We start from the raw sequence: 19,825 nt of genomic DNA, 5'->3' as shown, positions 1-19,825 counted from the left end.
TATAGATTGCGCTCGCTCCAACTGGAACACAAATGCATGCTTTTTCTGCCATATAAATGTCAAACCATCATCTGCGAAACTCTTGTTTAAACAGAATGAAATGCAATTTATTGAGGAGTGTTGTAGAAGAGAAACGACAATGCCTGTAAAAATCAGTTATTCCGGTTATTTGCATTTATTTCCGGGACAATTACAAACACAAACAAATCTCTCAGGAAAAAAAAGAAATATTTTAGTTTAAACTACACCTATCAAAAATTTCTAGCCATATGAGTAAATGGTTGCTTTAATAATACACACCAAAAACTGTTTTATTATCATTTTAACAGGTACAAAATTTACAACATCAATGAGATTTATTGAAATTTCCAAGTATCCAAAGTTAGACAAACCAAAATGATATAACGGCAAAAGTTCACCGACATAGAGTAATCAAAAAACCAACAAACATTAAGTATGATCTTACTACCAGTCGGTTTGCGTTTAGTAGGTATTCTTAAAACTACTAAATTATTATAGCTTAATATAAAAGGTGTCTAAAAGCTCTTCAGAGTCAAGAGAGATTTTTACAGAGACTTGTGGTACCTGATTGGCCTTTTGCTCGCTGAATCGTGGTCGGTTTCTCGGGTGGAGGCTGCACGCGTTTGGGGTTCGGGGCTGCTTCAGCACACGCGGCGGGTGAGGTATCCGGTAGCCGGGACTCAGACCTGGGCTGCAGGCGCTCTTCCGAACCGGTGTCTGGAATCGGGAGCACAGAATGATTTAGATCACAACGACATAAAGTCTCACACACAAACAGGGAACTGGCATAATAATAGAGACATACTCAGGCTTTTCTGGTAGTGTAAATTATAGGTTAAACATATTTTTAATTTTTCTGTGCAAACTAATAAACAAGGGTTAAAGGTTACAAGATGATTCAGGCTCTACTAAATAAGCAACTAAGATTACTAAAATAACTAAGATTTACATATATAATCTAACCCTTTATACATTTGCATGCAAATAGTAAAGTATGCAGGTTATACAAATTCGTTTACTGGTATTTTGTATTTCTTAAGTCAGAAAACCACACTAAATATAAGGAATTGTTTAGAGTAGCCTATGTTAGGCTACTTGTTAATACTATTCACAAATACTGAAATATTACTTGGACAAAGTTGTGGATTTTTTTTTTTTTTTTTTACAGAAATAATAAAAATAAGACTTTGACAACGATACAATTTGCAGCCTTTGGAAACAAACCAACATTAATCAAAAAAGGAAACCCCAAGCAGAAACAGCATAACATTTGACAAGATTGTCTAGTACCACACTCGATGGAAAAGCAAATAACAAGTGAAAACGTGCATTAAAGTCAATAGGTAATATGCATTCTTTAGGCACAAAAAAAATAACTCAGAATCTCACACGTCTACAAATACAATGTATAACGGAATAATTAATTTTTCCTTCGGTTCCTGTATTCGAGCATGGTGTTAGAACAGTTCTGGGCGTCTAATAAAAGATATTGCCTTGCAGTTTTTTTGTTCCATGAGCTCATAATAATGGCAATCTCATTGACGGTCGGACAATATTCATCTGGGCACTCACCGAAGTCCGACTATCCCTGTCTTCGGTCAAATAAACCCAAGCGCGCCACCGAGGAGTTTTTAAAAGCGACTAGCGCCCCCTCCCTGACAGAGGCGCGCTCGCACAAAGCCAACCCTCGACACTAGGTATTGAGCACTGTCTTTCTCGACCCTCAAACTACTAGAAACAAATCCCAGAACCTTCATGGCCTGGATATATATAGACTACATACACTCATTTATTATTTAATTGACAGCTGTAATATGGACAACGAAACACAGGCCAGCAAAAAGAGAATTGTGAGTGGCCGCATAATTACTTTTTTTTTTGTTTTTTTTTTGTTTTGTTTACTTCACACACATGTATGCTGCAACGAAGCAGCAACATTCTATAGACTTTATTATGTTTATTTTTGAGTTCAGCCGTTTGTCTTTCTGAGGTTATGTGTGATTTTGACAGAGCGTGTTTCAGTGTGTACGCATGGAGCCGCCGGTCCGCTGGTGCCCCGGTAACCTAGAGAACCGCGAGAGAGCACTGAAGCACGCGCTTTGTAGAGGCGCTCCGTTCTGCGTTCAATAAGCGCGCGAGATAGAGGCTTTCCAGCAAACACACAAAGAAAGGGAGAGAGTGGAGATAAAGGGATGGAAAAATACAAGTACAGTAAATTAGCTTGGAGAACGGGATTTGACACCCGACGGGGACAGAGACCTGAGGGGAAGAGACAGGCTCTGTACTTACTGACCCGATCTCGCGTGCACTGCAATACAATTTTAGTAGGCTATAACAACTCACTTGGACGGTTGCCCTGATCAGTGTCGTATCTTAAACTTATTAATGACAGTTCTGTCACCGGCTACTTCCAAAGAAATACGTAAATAGGCTGCTGTAGCTAGCCTATTACACATCTTTACTTTGTCATTGACGCTCATATAGGTGTGCAGGTCAATAATAATCATGTGCTTGGATTCTTGCTGACCTCAAATTCACACCAAACCATAGCCTAGTGAAAGCAAATACTTTTTAAAGTAGCCTATAACAGGAGCACGTTGCTTATGGGAGTAGTACTTCATTTTCAAGAATGTAAACACCATACAGTTACTCGTAGTATAGGCTTCACAGTCACATTGTATGAACTCGGTATTGCTGTTTGTTCAGAAATTAAAGTCTTGCTTCCCTGACGCTAGCCTACAAGTAATGATATTTAGCTCCTCATAAGAACACTTGCCAGAACAAGAGTGAGAAAGTGGTAAATATGAAAATAAAATCTAATTAGTTAGTTAATTGTGACGACATTATGACCGTTTGTGTACATTTATGTTTGATTACTGTGCAAATGTGTATTTCAAAGTGTATGTTCGCCTGCGGTCCTTCCGTGGCTTCAAGACAGAATGAATGAAGCTCGTGTTGTCACCTAACTGAAACGTGGTAAAAGCAATAGGCTATTGATGTGATTATAGACGAAATAACTGAAAGTATTCTTAACGCAGATACTGATACAAACGAATAAACAAACATACACACAATATTAAGTCTCGCTTTTGAGAAACGCGGAGCGCGCGACACTCACTCCGTCTACAAGGCGCATCTCACGAGACTCTCTACCGGCCCCGCGCGAGCTCACAGCGGATTCACAGGGGCGAAGAAGAGGCATCCCATTTCCATGACAACCTGAGAAAATATATACGTTTCGCAAATTAAATTCGGATTCAGTCCATCCATCTACAAAGACGTCGCACACAACACAGCTCGTTTGTCTTTACGCGGTGGGGAACGAACATTCAACAGGTCCGGACCAGAAGTTCTTTATAACGTAATGCCATGCAGAAATATATGAAAGGAGAACGAAGAAAAATGACACAAATGAGACAAAGCATGCTGTCAGTATTTTTACATTTCAATACGCACACTGTGAGCTGTTTCTACAAAGCGTATTAAAATTTCCACTTACTTGATTTCTGTTGAGGTTCCGTCTTTACATATGTTTGTAAAGCCCAAATAATTCCTTGTGCATATCCAACAGAAATTTGTAAAAACTGAAAAAAAAAAAAAATGGTTGAATGAAAGTTGGTTTCAAAGTCGCAAAAGTTGATGGTTTTTCATTAAAAAAATATCATTTGACTTTTCCTCTTAGCTAAGAAGAAAAAAAAGTACTCCGTGGTTCTGTCAGCTCCACTATAAGAGTGTCGGCGTTAGAAACGGAGAGGATGCGCTGAGCGTAAGTTGCAATGTGCCTTTGTTTATGTGGCTCGCTGAGCGAGAGAAAGTCTAATAGCACATTTATCTGCCCCTGCTTTCTACATAGCGAGCTTGGAATGCGTGACGTCAATGTGACGCCATGGGAGAGGTGACGTCGAGCACTGTAGCTCCCCGGCCTCGCTGGTACAGTATACGCCGTACAGTCCATGCCAGGAGAGAGAGGAGGGTTGATCTTCCGATTCTTTGACGGGAGTTGTCTGAAATCGCGCGGTAGGCCAAGTGTTATGTCGTCGACTACTTGCTGGAGGAAAATTTGGCAATAAATGTTATTCGTGTTAGCGCTAATGAAACTATTTTAAATGATTTTATTTTATTAACAGGCGCCAAATTATAAAACAACATAATATAATTGATCAGTCCATAATACACACAAGCGTGGTCTCCTTAGTTTTTTCACTATATGAAATATTCGCTGTAAACATATTTAGTGGTTATAAACGTTTATTACAATGTGTAAGGTTACTACACACTTTGTGGATGAGCGTGTGCGCTTGTGATTTTTTACCTAAAATAAAGACTGCTATGCAAGCTTACACTGAACAGGAGAAAAAAACATTTTGTTATGGTCAAAATGACAGTGCTTCAAAGCAAACAAAATATCATAAAATGATCAAATTAAAATTATAAGGCTGCGGAGTTGGTGGCTTTCAATCGTCAATGTGCTTCCGCCGTGCACACTAAACAAATTATTAAATGTAGCACGCGTACGCCATAGTACAAAAAAAATATCAACAATAGCCAATCACAAGACGCGTAATTTCTTGGCCACGTTCTAATTCTGGCCAATGATCAGCTCCCGAAGGCGGGGTGAGGGCTTGACGCACTGAGGCGCGTGATTGACGCAAGCGATGTTACTAAATTTAGCAGCGGGCTGCCCGGCGGTGTGAGATAGCAGATCCTTCATTCATTGCGCCGGGGCGGGTCAGTTTATTTTAGACATTTGATTGTGTTCCAGCCAATCCAAATATAGTCGTAGACAGGTATTTTTAGCGGAAGCGTGTCCCCGTTACCTCTTACCAGGGAACAACCTTATGATATCCCCATACTGTAATGGGAGAAAGTAGAGAACCGGTAGCCTCTGGAAATTTCGCCCGTTGGCTCAAAATGAAGCTTTTTTCGCAGGTTTCTCCATTTTAACCTTGTTGTTGAACTCGCTTGGCTCTCTGGAAAAGCAGGATAGTATTAAGTTCGGACGTCCAGAGGACACTAAACAGGTTTCGGTTGTTGAGCTAGCATGTTGTTGTAGATCGAGTGTGGTGGTTTAAAAGCAACCTTTTGAAAGAGAGTAAGTTACTTAGCCGACAACATATCGCTAAGAATCTCGATACAACAGGTAGCAGTAACAGACGGTAGTTACAGGCAATCATTTCTTCCACAGCACATGAAAAGCTGTTGTAAATCATTCTGAACTTGCGCAGTACATGCATCAGGGTCCATATCTGAAAGGAAAGCATATAAATGCCTCGATATGTATTCTTCCATTTTGGAACGAGCTTGTGAGTTTGCTTGTGATGCGTTGGCCAAAAATACAAACGTACGTTTATATTTTGTTTATTTCTCAACTTCAAGAAGTCCAGCGGTAAGTTACATCAGGTGGTCTGTAGTTGTGGGGAACATGTTCCGCGGCGCGAGACCTCGGGGCTAGGCATGGAAACGGTGCACGCGCAGAGGGAAACTCGCTTTTAGCCGCTGCTGCTTTGCCGTCACGGGGAATCCCCCTCTCCGTGACCTTCCCCCGCCTCTAGACGCTTAAGGAGGGAGAGGGTAAACCGGGTCAAGTGATATTAGCCTCGTTTGTGACATGACAGGTTCAGCTTGGAGTGGTTAGAGACAACTGTTAAATATCACTTGACACACTTTTTAAAAGAATCAAAACCCAACTCATGGGTCTAAAATATACAGGAAGGTTAAAATTGAGAGAAAGAGTCGGGAAGAAGCCCACGTTAGTGTCATAAAAGTGTAGGATATGGGAAAAGACCTTAATAAAATTGGGAAATATCAGGAGATTTTAAAATTGAAGTTTCCAGACCCAGAAAAAAAGTCATGGAAATTTATATAAAAATAATACAAAAAAATCCTATCCTTTAACTATGAATGACTGGAAAGGTCATGGAAATGTCATGAAAATTTAAAAGGGTGAGGATGTTCTGTCTTGAGAAGGCACACTTCTTAGACATTTACTTTTTTCCTTCCACATTGTTCAAAATGACTCCCCACTGAAACTAGGCACATCATGATAACATGGTGACTTTATCCTTTTTTTTTTTTTTTTGGAGACCCTTACACTAACCACAACATAATGTTTATCACAACAGATAAATTCATGTTTTTTTTTTCATTTCTGAAATCAAAGTGATCACACCTTCTCATATCGCTCCTATTTTAGTTATACGAGTTACATAATCACTCAATACGGTTGAAATAGTGACCTGAAAAAAACAAGAAATGTTTAAAATTAGAAGTACTATTTATAAATAATATCTTTATTATTTCTCAAAAATGAATATAGATATATATTTATTTCTGAAGGTCTTGAACTTTGCTCTTTATACAAAGGCAGTGAATTTCTACTTAAACTCCCACATTGTCCGGCAGTGACTGTATAATGGATACGTCTATGCGTGACAGATATCCAAATGGCTTTTACAGCACTGATTCATCAAAAGGGATGAGAAAACTGTTTCCCCGTAGGCAGAGGTGAGTGCAGTAATAGTCACATGATAACTACAATCATTTAAGATAATCTTATATTATTATATATTTATATTATATAGTCCAGTAGTGATGGCTCACTTATGTCTTAACTTAAACCACAAAAAATGAGCAAGAACGTAATTTCTATTCACATATTCATACTCTTAAACTGCAGAGTGACTGTTATTTTATTGTGTAAGTGTTAAACCAAGCGTATCACAGGTTGACAAGCTGAAAGGTCATGTGTGGTAAAAACTATTTGTTAGTTTTTCTTGTGTTTGTGAGTGGGTGTTTGTACTTATGTGTGTTGACTATACTCAAGCGATGACCTGGATGTGAGAGAAATTGTCAAAGACAGTTTTACACGTTTCTCTCTCTCTCTCTCTCTCTCTCTCTCTTCTTATTGGGAAATGTGAGTCATTCTTCAAAATCAACTAAACTATAGTAGCATTGGGGAGTTTCAAGGAATGGATATAAATGTTATTTTACTTCTATGAACCCATGTGCAGTTATGTGCTGGTAGAAGAAAAAATAGAGGGGATGAAAAATTCAGTGGGAAAAAAGTAAGAACAAATGCATTTGCAGATTCTTTCCAAATTTGTTAGATGATACTCGTGTGAATAAGTAGGGAGGAAAGAAGGCACACTTTCAAACCTGTTTAATGCACTTGATTTTAAGACTATATTAATTGCTATATCGATGTACATATGTAAACTAGAGCTTACAGCATTTTAATCCTTGTTGCTTAGAATGATTGCTTTTACAATAGTTTTACGTTTTTCTTTAGACTTCTCGAAAAGGTGTGCACATGTGCTTTTACTGAACATGCTTTCAAGCAAGCACCTCAACGTATCATGAATGCTCAACAGAAGAGCAATGGCCGAGGTGAAGATTTTTGATAAATACTAGATATTTGATAAATACTACTATACATTTCGCTTTGTTCGGCATACATATTCAGGTTAAGTTGCATTATATTATTTTGTGACAGTTTTGCATCCTTTCACCATTCCCTGCCAATATAGGGACAAGCACGAGCATCACAGTGAGTAGACAGTAAATAAATGATAGATATATATATATATAATTATTATTATTATTTTTTCTGCCAAACCCTTAATGATGTAATTTAGAATGCTTTAAATGCTATTTTGCTCAATTATTAAAGGATGTGGTATTTTTTGGTATTTTATGACAGTGCGGTTGTATGTGCAAAAGCCAAGCATAATATTTGGAACATGCTGAATTACACTGTTTTTGGTAGGACTGGTTTGATATTTTAACATTATCCCCTGGTTTCATAGACAAGGCTTAAACCTAGTCCCAGACTAAAATGTAAGTCTGAGCTGTTTCAACTGAAAGAAACTTGTACTGACTGGTCTTAAAAAATATGTCAGTGCCTTTGTTTTGTCTCAAGATGCACACCAGTAATGTTTTCTCTAAGGCACATTTATAAAAATTACTTAAAATGTCCTAATTGAACTATGGCCTAATCCTGGCTTAGTCTAAACCCTGTCTGTGAAACCAGGCCTAAATGCTGAGTTGTTTCAACCCAACTTTGGGTCAGATATGGACTAACCCAACTTTTGGGTTGAAAAATTAATGAAAAAATTCAACCCAACCCAGCATTTTTATACGAGTTAAATAATGTGTTGGCTTAAAAAAAAAGTAACACAACTGTTTGCATCAATTTGATGAGTTATGACAAGTTAGAGCCACCTAATTTATAGCATAAAGCCACATTTTTTAAGTCAATTGTTCAATAAATAAATGAATGAATAAAGTTGTTGTTGCCCTGGAACCCATTAATCTTACCTTTTTCAGTTAAAATCAATAGCTAGCATAGCACATACTAAATGTAACTTATTTAGCTAAGAAGTCAAATATTACTTGTCACTGGCATTATAGCGCAGCCATAGAGTTGATTGATGTCACCAGATCTCATCAAAATAATGTTTGCTACTTTTAAAAGGTTTACTCAAATCTATAAAGTAATTGCAACCATGCTTTATTAAAGTTGGGTATGAACTGCAAAATGTAAAGGCACCAAAAAACTATCTTGTAATGTCATCGTATTTGTTTTGTTTAGAGTGAATATCTAGCAACCACACCTGTCAGTTTTTAACCATACATATTCACAGTGCATGAAGCTTGTGGGTGTATGTGTGGGGTGTCAGAACAATTGGACAGGAATTCAGACTGAGAGTTTAGCAGGTGTTCAAAAGTGAAGTATGCAGACTGCTTTCATAAGTTGGAAATATTTGATAGAAATCAAACATGATTTTCTAACTGCACAGACATATTCAAATATTATTGAATATTTTAAAAATTTGTCCCGTTGTAGTTTTTAAAATTATTATTTTATTAAAATTATTAGTGTGCTCCAAAAAAACAATAAACAAATGCACTGTTTGACATACTAAACTTATGAATGAGGCTTTCCCAGTGAGCAAGCAATGAAGAGTTGATTTGCTATTTTAAAGTATTTGCAGCATATTGTACTTTGCATGTGAGCATATTAAGGGATACCCATGTGTAGACCTCTTGGAATGCATGCATTGTAGTTTTTTGTGTGCATGGGTGTGCTGAACTTTTCAGAGGACTAGACCATGACTTTTGTCTGTTGGCCAGGTAAATGAGTTCCTGAAAGACAAGGCAAGCGAGAGAGAGAGAGTATGCAGAGTAAAAGACACATATTTTCTCTTAAGATAATAACTATTTGCAGAATATTATCATCACCTTGTAGGTGAACTCACACAGAGAAACATGTTTACTTTTAAATGTCAGTGCGATGGTGTTCTCCTTTATTATTGGGGTCTGACTTTCATTTAAACACTATGATTATCACATGACATCTACTGTAGTTGATGAGTTGTGGATGGAGAAGATATTTCCTTGTTCTTACAGCACAAAAGTTAAAATCAGTTGTTAACTTGTTTATAATTTATCTTTTCCCATATATTTTATTTAACTATATAACTATTTCTTATAATGATTTGGACATGTTTATCTTTTTTTGTTGTGATTTTAGAGCAACATTTCTTCAAAACATGATCATTTGACTTGTTACTTTAAACATTTTTGATAAGACTGTGGGATTTTTTTTAATTTGCTGTAATTCTTTTATCTTCAATATTTTCAAATGATTCAGTAACTGAACGATCTTTATGTGTGTGATTTTGTATAATGAAGTGAGACAGAAAATGGTATACTTATAAATGTTTTAAAATAAAAATACACTAGTATACCTGCCATACATTTTGTTCAAAAAAATTATCTGGGTTTGCTTGGCGTTGAAAAAGATTTATAAAATTAATAATTATTACTCTAAATTCTGATTGCAAAAGTTGTAACTATAAATGAAACTTTATTTTATTTTATTTTTATTCAGTATTAATGTGCCAAGTTGATATACAAAGGGCGGTTGCCATTGTTTTTTAAAAAGCTCTGCATCTGCTTCAGTCTATGGCAAAGGACACCCCTTTCTCGTGGTAGAATCACATTGACATTTGACCTTTTGTGGATTTCGAGATTGTCGTGCTGCGTGTAGTTTTTCGTGTAGCTTGCACTCCTCTTCTGAAGATGCAATCCATTTCTGTAATCAGGGATGCAAAATCGAACCGATAATGTCAATGTTTGGAGTAGCATACATTCCTACACCCACATTTTCACCATTCTGAATATAAGGACACACTTGAGATCCATGAAATCGAGTGGAAAAGTTGTCTCATGTCTGCTGACCTTCTGTCATAGTCATGAATCAGCATAGCGGCATCTTGACCTTTAAATCTGGGGTCACTCTCAATAATACATTTACACGTAGGAAGGGCATATTACTCACTGTTTTGGTATATTCATCGAGAAAGTTGTGAGAAGAGATTCGATGATGATAAAATACATTCTCAAACATTCATACATTGTGTGGGTTTTGAAGATCTGCCTGTCATTGGCATTGTGAATTTCCTGGCAACAGGTGTAGGAAAACTGCCCCCTGCATTTTTCTAATTCAAATTACCCAATAGGGTCCAGCAGTGTGCGTCATCTTCCGGAATCACTCTTTCTTGTTGAGTTTCATGCTAAACTTGTGCCACACCCTCTTTCTGACACACCACTATGCTAAGCATTGTGTATGTGTGGGACGTTGTAATTAAGGCATCACTTGCATAACAGTTGCCTCTTTTATGCAACTTTACTCAAAGGATTTCTGATGGGGTTGAATAATTATGAAATTACAGGGCTCCAAACTGCGACTAAAATGGTCGCATTTGCGACCAAAAATATTAATTTGCGAGTGAAGTTTTTGCTGAGGTCGCCACTGGCGACTATATATAATTTGCATGAAAGGACTTTTTTCCCGATTGTTTTGCGCTCACATCTTTTGTTATGTTCACGTATTAAACTTACATAAGACGATGCGCATCAAAGTTTTACTGAAAAGAGTTTCAAACAGTCCTCGTCTCTGCCGCACACAGTCGGCTGAACGCAGTGAGAGAGACCTGAAAGGCCCTGTTTACACCTGGTCACTTCATGCATTTTCTCTGATCGGATATCTATATGATTTGTTAAAACGTTTCCCCATTTACACTTGGCCACATAAATGTGTCTTCGCAAAACGGATATAAATCCGTTCTTCAATTCCCGCTTCATATGCAAATATAACGGAGTTCACGTCAATGAAAGCAATGGATAATTTTATTAATTATCAGCTAATTTCAATATCAGAGACCGCGATAAGAGAGCGCGCGGCATCAGCACTGGAAAGATATGTGGTTTCAACAACCAGATGCATTTACACTTGTCCGGTTTCGCCCAGACCACCTCCTGAAGTACTTTGAGCGATTGGATTTATATCCGTCTCGAATGGGTTTCGGACAGCTTTGTGCTGTCTTACTTTTTAATAAACAAAGTATCAGCTTTAAAATGCTACGAAATTCAAATTATGCGGTTTGGGTGCTCTTTAATGCGGACCACAAGCGCACACTTTGGGTAATATAAACAGCAGTACCCCGCGTCCACACGGTCCGTGTATGCGTCCGGATCGCGCGAGCGGAGAGTATCGCACTTAATGCTCAGGCGCGATCTCTTTAGCACCTCAGTTAAAGCAGCAAGTGAACCCATTATATATTTCGATTTACTACTATAGTATGAAATGAACATGATCAAAAGGTAGGCAATAAGAAAGCCTATACTGGCTTACTGAACTTACTGAAATGTTTTATGTAAAAGCTCCTTCAGTGTTTCAAACTGAGGAAATGTATAAAGCTTGTAAACATTGCATTGTAATACATTTACCTCAGAATAACCACCCAGTGTCCATAAACTCATCAGTCAGCTAGAAAAATAACTATAAAGAGGAGCGTTTTGCTATATTTATGTGCTGTTGCATATTAATATTTTTACTTATTCTGTTGTACATGATTCAACTCCTCCTATAAAATAGCATTTTACTAATGAAGAAAAACAGACTGAATGTGTGAAAGACTTGACAACATTTGCACTGCACTCCAAGTGATGCTTATGGTCCATGATATTGGTACAGATTCTGTGTAACGAACAATTCTTTGTGACTGTATATTTCAAGTTGTAAAAGACATTTAATTCACACTTTAAGTGAACCTTAGTCCCCCGGTCGACCTGATCATCTACAAGATGGATTAAAATGCTGATAAAGCCTAGAAAAGATAAGACATAAACACATGACAAAATGATTGAAATGTTAAAATAGGGGGGAAAAATAAAATGATAATAATAAAATAAACCACTTTTATTCTGTGGCACCTAAAAAAATAATTTGGCGCCTAAGTTTTTCTTTTATAGGAGCCATTGGCTCCTTACTCGATTTTTTTGTCTGGAGCCCTGAATTACCTGCATCTGTTGTTCCAGACATCTACATTCTGAACAAATGTCTGTGCTTGCCTGAAGGCCTTAGAAACTGTAGAAGATGCAATTTAGATACTGCGTCTGCCACACACACACACATTTTCATTCTGTTAAACCCACACACAAACTTACAGAGGTTGTGATATACTAGTGCTTGTGTAAACAGCAAATACTTTCATCCTTTTAGTTTATCAAATGACTCAGAGGGTCAAGCTCATGTTCAGACAGGGATTCCCCAAACCCTTTAACACAGCCTCACTGAACATCTTTGGATGTACAGAATAAGATGTAATTCTAAAAACATTTTTCATGTAAAATGATGTACATAAAGCAGTCTATAATAAACTAGATCAGGGCTGACATAAATAGGCTTACAGTGTGATTTCTTAGCCAGGTCATAAAATAAATTCAATGTATATAAATTTGGAGGTGAAATTCAGCTGAATCAAAACTAGTTTTTTTGTTTAATTATTGAATGCATATTCCATTGTTTGCTCTTTCAGGTGTGCTCCATTTTCCAGGATTTTGAAATAGAATTATGACTCATATCAGTCTTCTCATATAAATGGAAATGTCAGTTAGATATAGATTGACATTAGTAGAAAGTGAGCGATTAGGTGACCTTTTAAGCTTTTGAAACAGTCTGACAGTGATTTTTCACTCAAGCTTTACGTTAATGTGTGGTTAAGCGTACATTTGTAAATGGTCTGTATATATGAGAGTAATAAAATGAAATGAGAAACTCATTAATATTCTGAACCTTATATATGTCTTATCTTGTGTTTTTCCACTGGGCTGATCTTCAAGAATATTTAAACTCTTAAATGATGTTTGAGAAGTTTACAAACAACTTTAGATCAGATTATTCTTTAGGGTCTGTAATTGGATTTATGATATTTATTTTAATTAGTTAACATATATCATCTTTATTTAATATTTAAATATAATAAATATTTTTAAAAAGTTTTATTAAAGTAATATTTGCATTTAGCAGACGCTTTTATCCAAAGCGACTTACATAGCATTCAAGTTACAGTTTTTTTACATTTTATCAGCTCTTTTATTATATATTATATCTAATATATTAACCAAAACAATAGACTTAAAGTAAGAAGAGTTTGTGACTCACAGTGCAGTGCACACAGTATTAAACACTCAGGTTTGATTATTTAATTCCTTGGTAATACAATGCATATGTTTATAATTTATATGTTTAATGATATAGAGTTTGTGTGCGAGATAATTAATGTCTAATGATTTCAGATTTAGGTAACTAGATTACCCATGTTAGCATGTCCGCTAATGGTGGTGACATGGCTACAAAGTGGGTCTGTTTTCATGTAATATTTCTTATGGTTGCATTTATAGGCCTGTTGAGTGAATGTATGGGGGTGTATGTGTGTTTGCATGTTTCTAAGAGGATGATTCAGATGTGCTGGTTTGAGAGTAGAAAGGGGATGGTCTTCTCTAAATGTTTGGACAGAGACGTTTTTGTATAATAAATAATCGTATTAAGCGTCACATCGCCATGTCGGTTCCTCCCCACCATGCTTGCATTCACCAATAAACCACATCACAGCAAAACCTGCAACTCTCTCCTGATTTCACAGGGCCAATAAAAGTAGGTCAGGACTAGGTCAATACACCTAGCTTACTGCTTTGCATTTTTAATGATTTTATGGCACCTAAGATTGAATTGCAGTTTTATCAAGTAGGTATAGTGGACTGGAAACATCACAATCTGGCTTTGATGTAACAGTTGGTAGTTTGTGACTACTGACAACGTCAAAGATGGGTTTTGTGGGAAGAAGCACACACGCCAACACACTATACTTCTGTCTTGTGATTGCTGGAGGTTTTGGGAAGCAATAGGCTCTTTATTTAGAGTTTCTGTGTGAAGAAGGAAGGTCATTAGCTTATCACTCTCTTTACATTACATTACATGGAGTCATTTAGCAGACACTTTTATCCAGAGCAACTTACAAATGAGGACAATGGAAGCAATCAAAATCAACAAAAGAGCAATGATATGCAAGTGCTATAACGAGTCTCAACTAGCTTAACGCAGTATATGTTACAAGGTTTTTCTTTTTTTTTCTTTTTAGAAAAAGAATAGAGCAAGCTAGTGTTAGAGGCCTTTTTTGCTTTTGTTAGTTTTATAATAAATAACAAGAAAATAAATAGATAAAATACAAAAAGATTAGAAAAGCTAGTGTTAGTTATTTTATTTTTTTAAAGAATATAATTAGAATAGAGAGTGCTAGAGTTAGAGGGTCAAATAAAGATGGAAGAGATGTGTTTTTAGCCAATTCTTGAAGATGGCTAAGGACTCGGATTGAGTTGGGCAGGTCATTCCACCAGGAGGGAACATTTCATATAAAAGTCCGTCAAACTGATTTTGTGCCTCTTTGGGATGGCACAATAAAGCGACGTTCATTTGCATAACTCAAGCTTCTAATCTAGAGGGTACACAAATTCATAACTTCAGATTTATGTAAAGGGGTGCAGAGCCAGAAGTGGTTTTGTAGGCAAACATTAATGTTTTGAATTTTATGCAAGCAGCTATTGGTAGCCAGTGCAAATTGATAAACAGAGCGTTCTTTTCGGCTCATAAAAAAATGATCTCACTGCCGCTGCTTGCTGCTCTTTATCTCTAATACACATAGGCCCGGTTTCACAGACGGGGCTTCGACTAAACCAGGATTAGGCCATAATTCAATTAGGACATTTAAGTAATTTTTATAAACATGCTTAGAAAAAACATTACTGGTGTGCATCTTGAGACAAAACAAAAGCACTGATATATTTTAAGATCAGTCAGTGCAAGTTTATTTCAGCTGAAACAGCTCAGAATTACATTTTAGTCTAGGAGTAGGCTTAAGCCTTGTCTGTGAAACTGGGGGATTGAATACTATGTATTAGCAAACACTTCCAAACATTAACCTCTTTCATATTTATGTAGCGTTCAGAGAGGACAAAAAATGTAACAAGCTATCTGATGTTTCCTGAGTTTAGTGATACGATGGGTTCTTCAGTGCTGGATCAGTGGAGAGCTGGACAGCCGCCAAGTGTGCAGTACAGTGGTTGCAGTGTGACTCAAACTGATCTTCACTCTAGAGAGAGAGGGACTTCCCCATTTGACTCCATTACAACAGTGAATACTCATTCAAAGCACTTAGGTAAGTGCTACAAGTGAGATGAGGCCAACTACAGGTTGTTGAATGAAAAATGGTGTTCAAATAGTAGTGCATGGTGCTAATGACATCAACGTCCTGCATTAGATTCCCATGAAAGGCTAAAATGTACATGTTCAATTCAAAGATTGTCACTTTGGATGTAATTGTCTGTATAATGCAAAAGCATAATTATGTCACATGAGGATCTATTGTGCACATGGGACCTGGCTTAAGTTAAGAATTAATTTCATTCTTCCTTTGCTTTTCTATAAAATTTTCACTATCCTTTACAAGAAATAATAATATAACAACTTGCAACTAAAATAAATATGCCTAGAAGAGTAGTGACACAAAAAAAGTGGATGTGTTTTAAAAATTTCAGATCTTTAGAATTTTTTTCACCTTTTGTGTTCCTTGCAAAGAACGTAAAACTTTTGCGAGTGAGCGCAAAACCTTTGAAATACAGTTTTTCTCTTTTTTTTATTTTCACAAACCCATTAGGGGTTTACTTTATAAATTACTAATAAAAGAAATTGGAATGTTTTTATTTTATTTTTATTTTATTGGGACAAATCAGAATTTCAGAGTTATTGAGAATCATCCGCTGTATACTGACCCAAAAAAATTAATCAAAATGTATGGCTGGAATTTATCGGTTGCTCATGTACAATAGACAAACACTAATGTGAATGCGAAGCATCTATTGTTGGCACACTTAGTTATAGCCAGACTGACGTAGGTGTTTAGTCCTTGAAGGTGTTTTGAGGCCAGACGTAGGGTCAAACTCATCTCTTATTGCCTGAGATTCAGCAGCCTGCAGCCTGATTGGATCCTCTGCAAGCAACCCTCAGGCCTGATTGGCTAAAAGAACAATTCATATCACCTGTCCTGTGGTCTGCCCATAAACTCGTGCCTGTGGTGGTGTTTTATAGAGAACTGACTGAGGCATTAAACTCTAACTACAGCTGTAAAAACACAGCTTATCTTCTGTTTAGTCATCGTGATTGGCTTGACTATATTTACTTCACTTGTACTTAAATTAAAAGACTTCAAAAAAGATATTAAGTATAACTCTCACACTCATACATACAAACACAACCTGGATGTTTTGACACACACACACACACACACACACACACACACACGTTTGTTTTTGTGAATTGTGTGGACATTCCATAGGTGTAATGGAATTACAGGAAACTTTGCGCATTTTTACTTTCTCCAAAAAACTAATTCTGCATGTTTTATAAGCCTTTTGAAATATGGAGACATGGGGAAATGTCCTCATAAATCACCTTTTCCTTGTAATACCTCATACCCATGTCATTATAAAAATTTGTGTCCTCATATGTAACAAAAACACACACAAAGTTTGAAACAGTGGGGCTTTTGTCTGTGATTTGGCTCCAGTGGTTTAGAACATGGTATAAGAGAGCCAAGAGCTGCTCTATCTCGCATGAGCACCTTTATTAACACTCCTTCACTTTCACTCCATCCTTACTCCTTTTTTTCCTTGTATTTCCCTGCAGGCTTTATCTGATTTTCATTGACTGAAAAGGTATGGTCTTCTATTGAACTGCCTACAACAGTCAATCTGCACTCTATTTATCACTTTTAATTCATACACATTGTTTTTTCTTTCTAATGCCTTTCATCTATATAGCTTAAACTACTGATTTTCTGAAAAAAAAAGGGTTTTTGTTCATTTAAGAATGAATTAAAATGTAGTTTACTCAATAATATGAACAAAGTAGTACCTGCAGACTGTTTTGTTAATGTAGAAGCTGTTGGCCCGTGGTTGGGGTCAGGGTCAGGTTTGACTGGCGGCTGATGAATGAATTCAACACAGTGGGCCAGCCGAGTGTGCAGCCCATGGGTGGTTTAAGTTACAGGTAAAGTACTGTTGCATGCTGGCTTAAATGGCCACAGAAAATCTGTATCTTCATAGGGCAGTTGGATGTAATGGGTAGACAGGGTATGGAAGACAAAATCTATATGATAGATGGCTTTAAAATGTGACCGCATATATAAATGGAACAGCAATAGTAGATTGTTCTCTTTTATTTTCCAAGTAGAGTACTGGTCATAGAAGTTCCTAAATGGAGGAGAGTCTAAAAGAAGCCAAAAATATCCAGTTACATGCTCTCTCTTTCTCACATATGCTCTCAGTGCTGCTGAAAGGTTAAAAAAGGTTGAAGAAACAAGACACATCGATTATTGTCGTTCAAGATCAATGCAGCACCGAAAGTAACGTTACCAGAAAAGAAAAAAAAAAAAAAAAGAAAAAAAAATAAGAAGTGGAATAAATCAACTGTCACGGTGCACATATCGGGGAGGAACAAGGAACATGAGACGGGGAGTAAACTCAAATCAAACAGCCTTTAATAAATTCAAACAAGGCAGGACAGACACACAGGAACACTGGGGAGCAGGGCTCTCAAGTTATAGCGAAAGTTTGGAGTGAGATTAGGGGAGGAGTCACACAAAGGGGAGGAGCAAGTCAAATATTTGCAGCACCCAAGTTTTTGCTAGCAGTTCAGTTTTACCTATTGTTCATAATTGACCAGCACAAATAGAAATAGTATCTGGTAAATCTGATGAAAGACAAATTCATTCTAATAAAAGAAAAAGATTTATGTATTTAAAAATACAAATGTATCAAAAATAAAAATAAATTTTGCTCCAAATGAGCCAACTGAACAGCAGTACTCAATGTACATACTGTACACATATACAGCAGGATTACAGTACTTACCCTGAGCATGTATGTCAAGCTGTGTGTGAGACAGAGAGAGTACACATTTCAGCTTATGTTTTGGAGATATATTATCTCCAGCTCCTCTTCATTTTTGAAAAATGCCTCAACTTTAGATATAGGCCCATTTTGTTCTCAACTGAATTAACTGCCCAGCTTGATGTATTGATTATATGCAGTTTTCAGTTGATATCAATAAAAAAATACATTTTTTTTTAGGTCTTACCTTAATAATCTTCTGCCTCTATTGTTCACAGTAAAGTATCCAATTATTTAATCAAGATTTGAGTAATGAAAAACATACATTCTCTCGTAAAAATGTTGTTAAATCAGGAGCTGATTATTTTGCTGCCATCTGCCATCGTAACCACGGTAACGGTATCTCTCTCTCTCTCTCTGGGTAAGTACTGTAATCCTACTGTGTGTGTACAGTATGTACATTGAGCACTGCTGTTCAGTTGGCATGTTTGGTGCCAAATGTCTTTGTATTTTTTATACTTATGTAAAACAATTTATTTTATTTGGATGAATTTGTCTGTCTTTTATCAGATTTACCAACTGTTATAACATATTTTACAGGTGCTACTTTATTTCTTTTAATTGTGAAAAATTGCAACTTTTTTCCCTCAATTTTGACTATTATTCATAATTGTGACTTTTTCTTTTTTTTTTTTTAAATGTGCCTTTTACAGTTGCTACTTTATATCTTGTAATTGTGATTTATGTTTATTTTGACACAAGGTGATACATTGTGACTTTCTTTCTTTCTTTAAACTCTCTGAGATGGAAACAGGATTTCATAAATAGCTATTGAATACATATTTGTCAGTTACTATATTTGTTTACCTGTTTACATTCAATATCCAGGTCAAATGGCCAGAGGCATACTATGATTATTACACTCACACCACAACCTACGTAACAGAGCGCTATCTGCACTATTAACAGAACCACTATTCAAATCACTCCGGTAATACTATGAATGTCCATCAGCCCTTAGGTCATGGCAACCGTACCATTGCTAATGAGTTCCTTTACCACTGGAATGGTATTTAATTCAAACCTCGTATTCAAATACATTCTGTGTGGACTGTCACAGGGGGATGAGGTCATCTCCAACATACAGCATAACTAGCTATCACCAACCGTGATGGATCAGGCTCTCTCTAAATATTGGCTACTCACTGTTTATATTCTGACCAATATAGTCATGCTCTGTTCCTTCCCCAGCAGTTACATATTAGGGACTTAATGTTTGTTACAAGTTGAATAAATGGAGCGGGTCTGTTTATATTTGCTGAAGAGCCAGCAGTGGAGTGAGAGAGAGAGAGAGAGAGAGAGAGAAGTTTGGAGACACTGAAGAGCTTGGTATTTAGGAGCTGTTCACCAGTTGAAAATGTGAGGAATGTATTAAGGGTTCTTCCCTTTTAGAACTTACTCTGCTGCTAGAAATAAACTATTACACACTCTTGTCATTGACTTTCAATACCCC

The sequence above is a fragment of the Barbus barbus genome, assembly GCF_936440315.1.
Source record: "Barbus barbus genome assembly, chromosome: 12".
NCBI classification, from domain to species: domain Eukaryota; kingdom Metazoa; phylum Chordata; class Actinopteri; order Cypriniformes; family Cyprinidae; genus Barbus; species Barbus barbus.
This window is presented reverse-complemented; position numbering follows the sequence as displayed.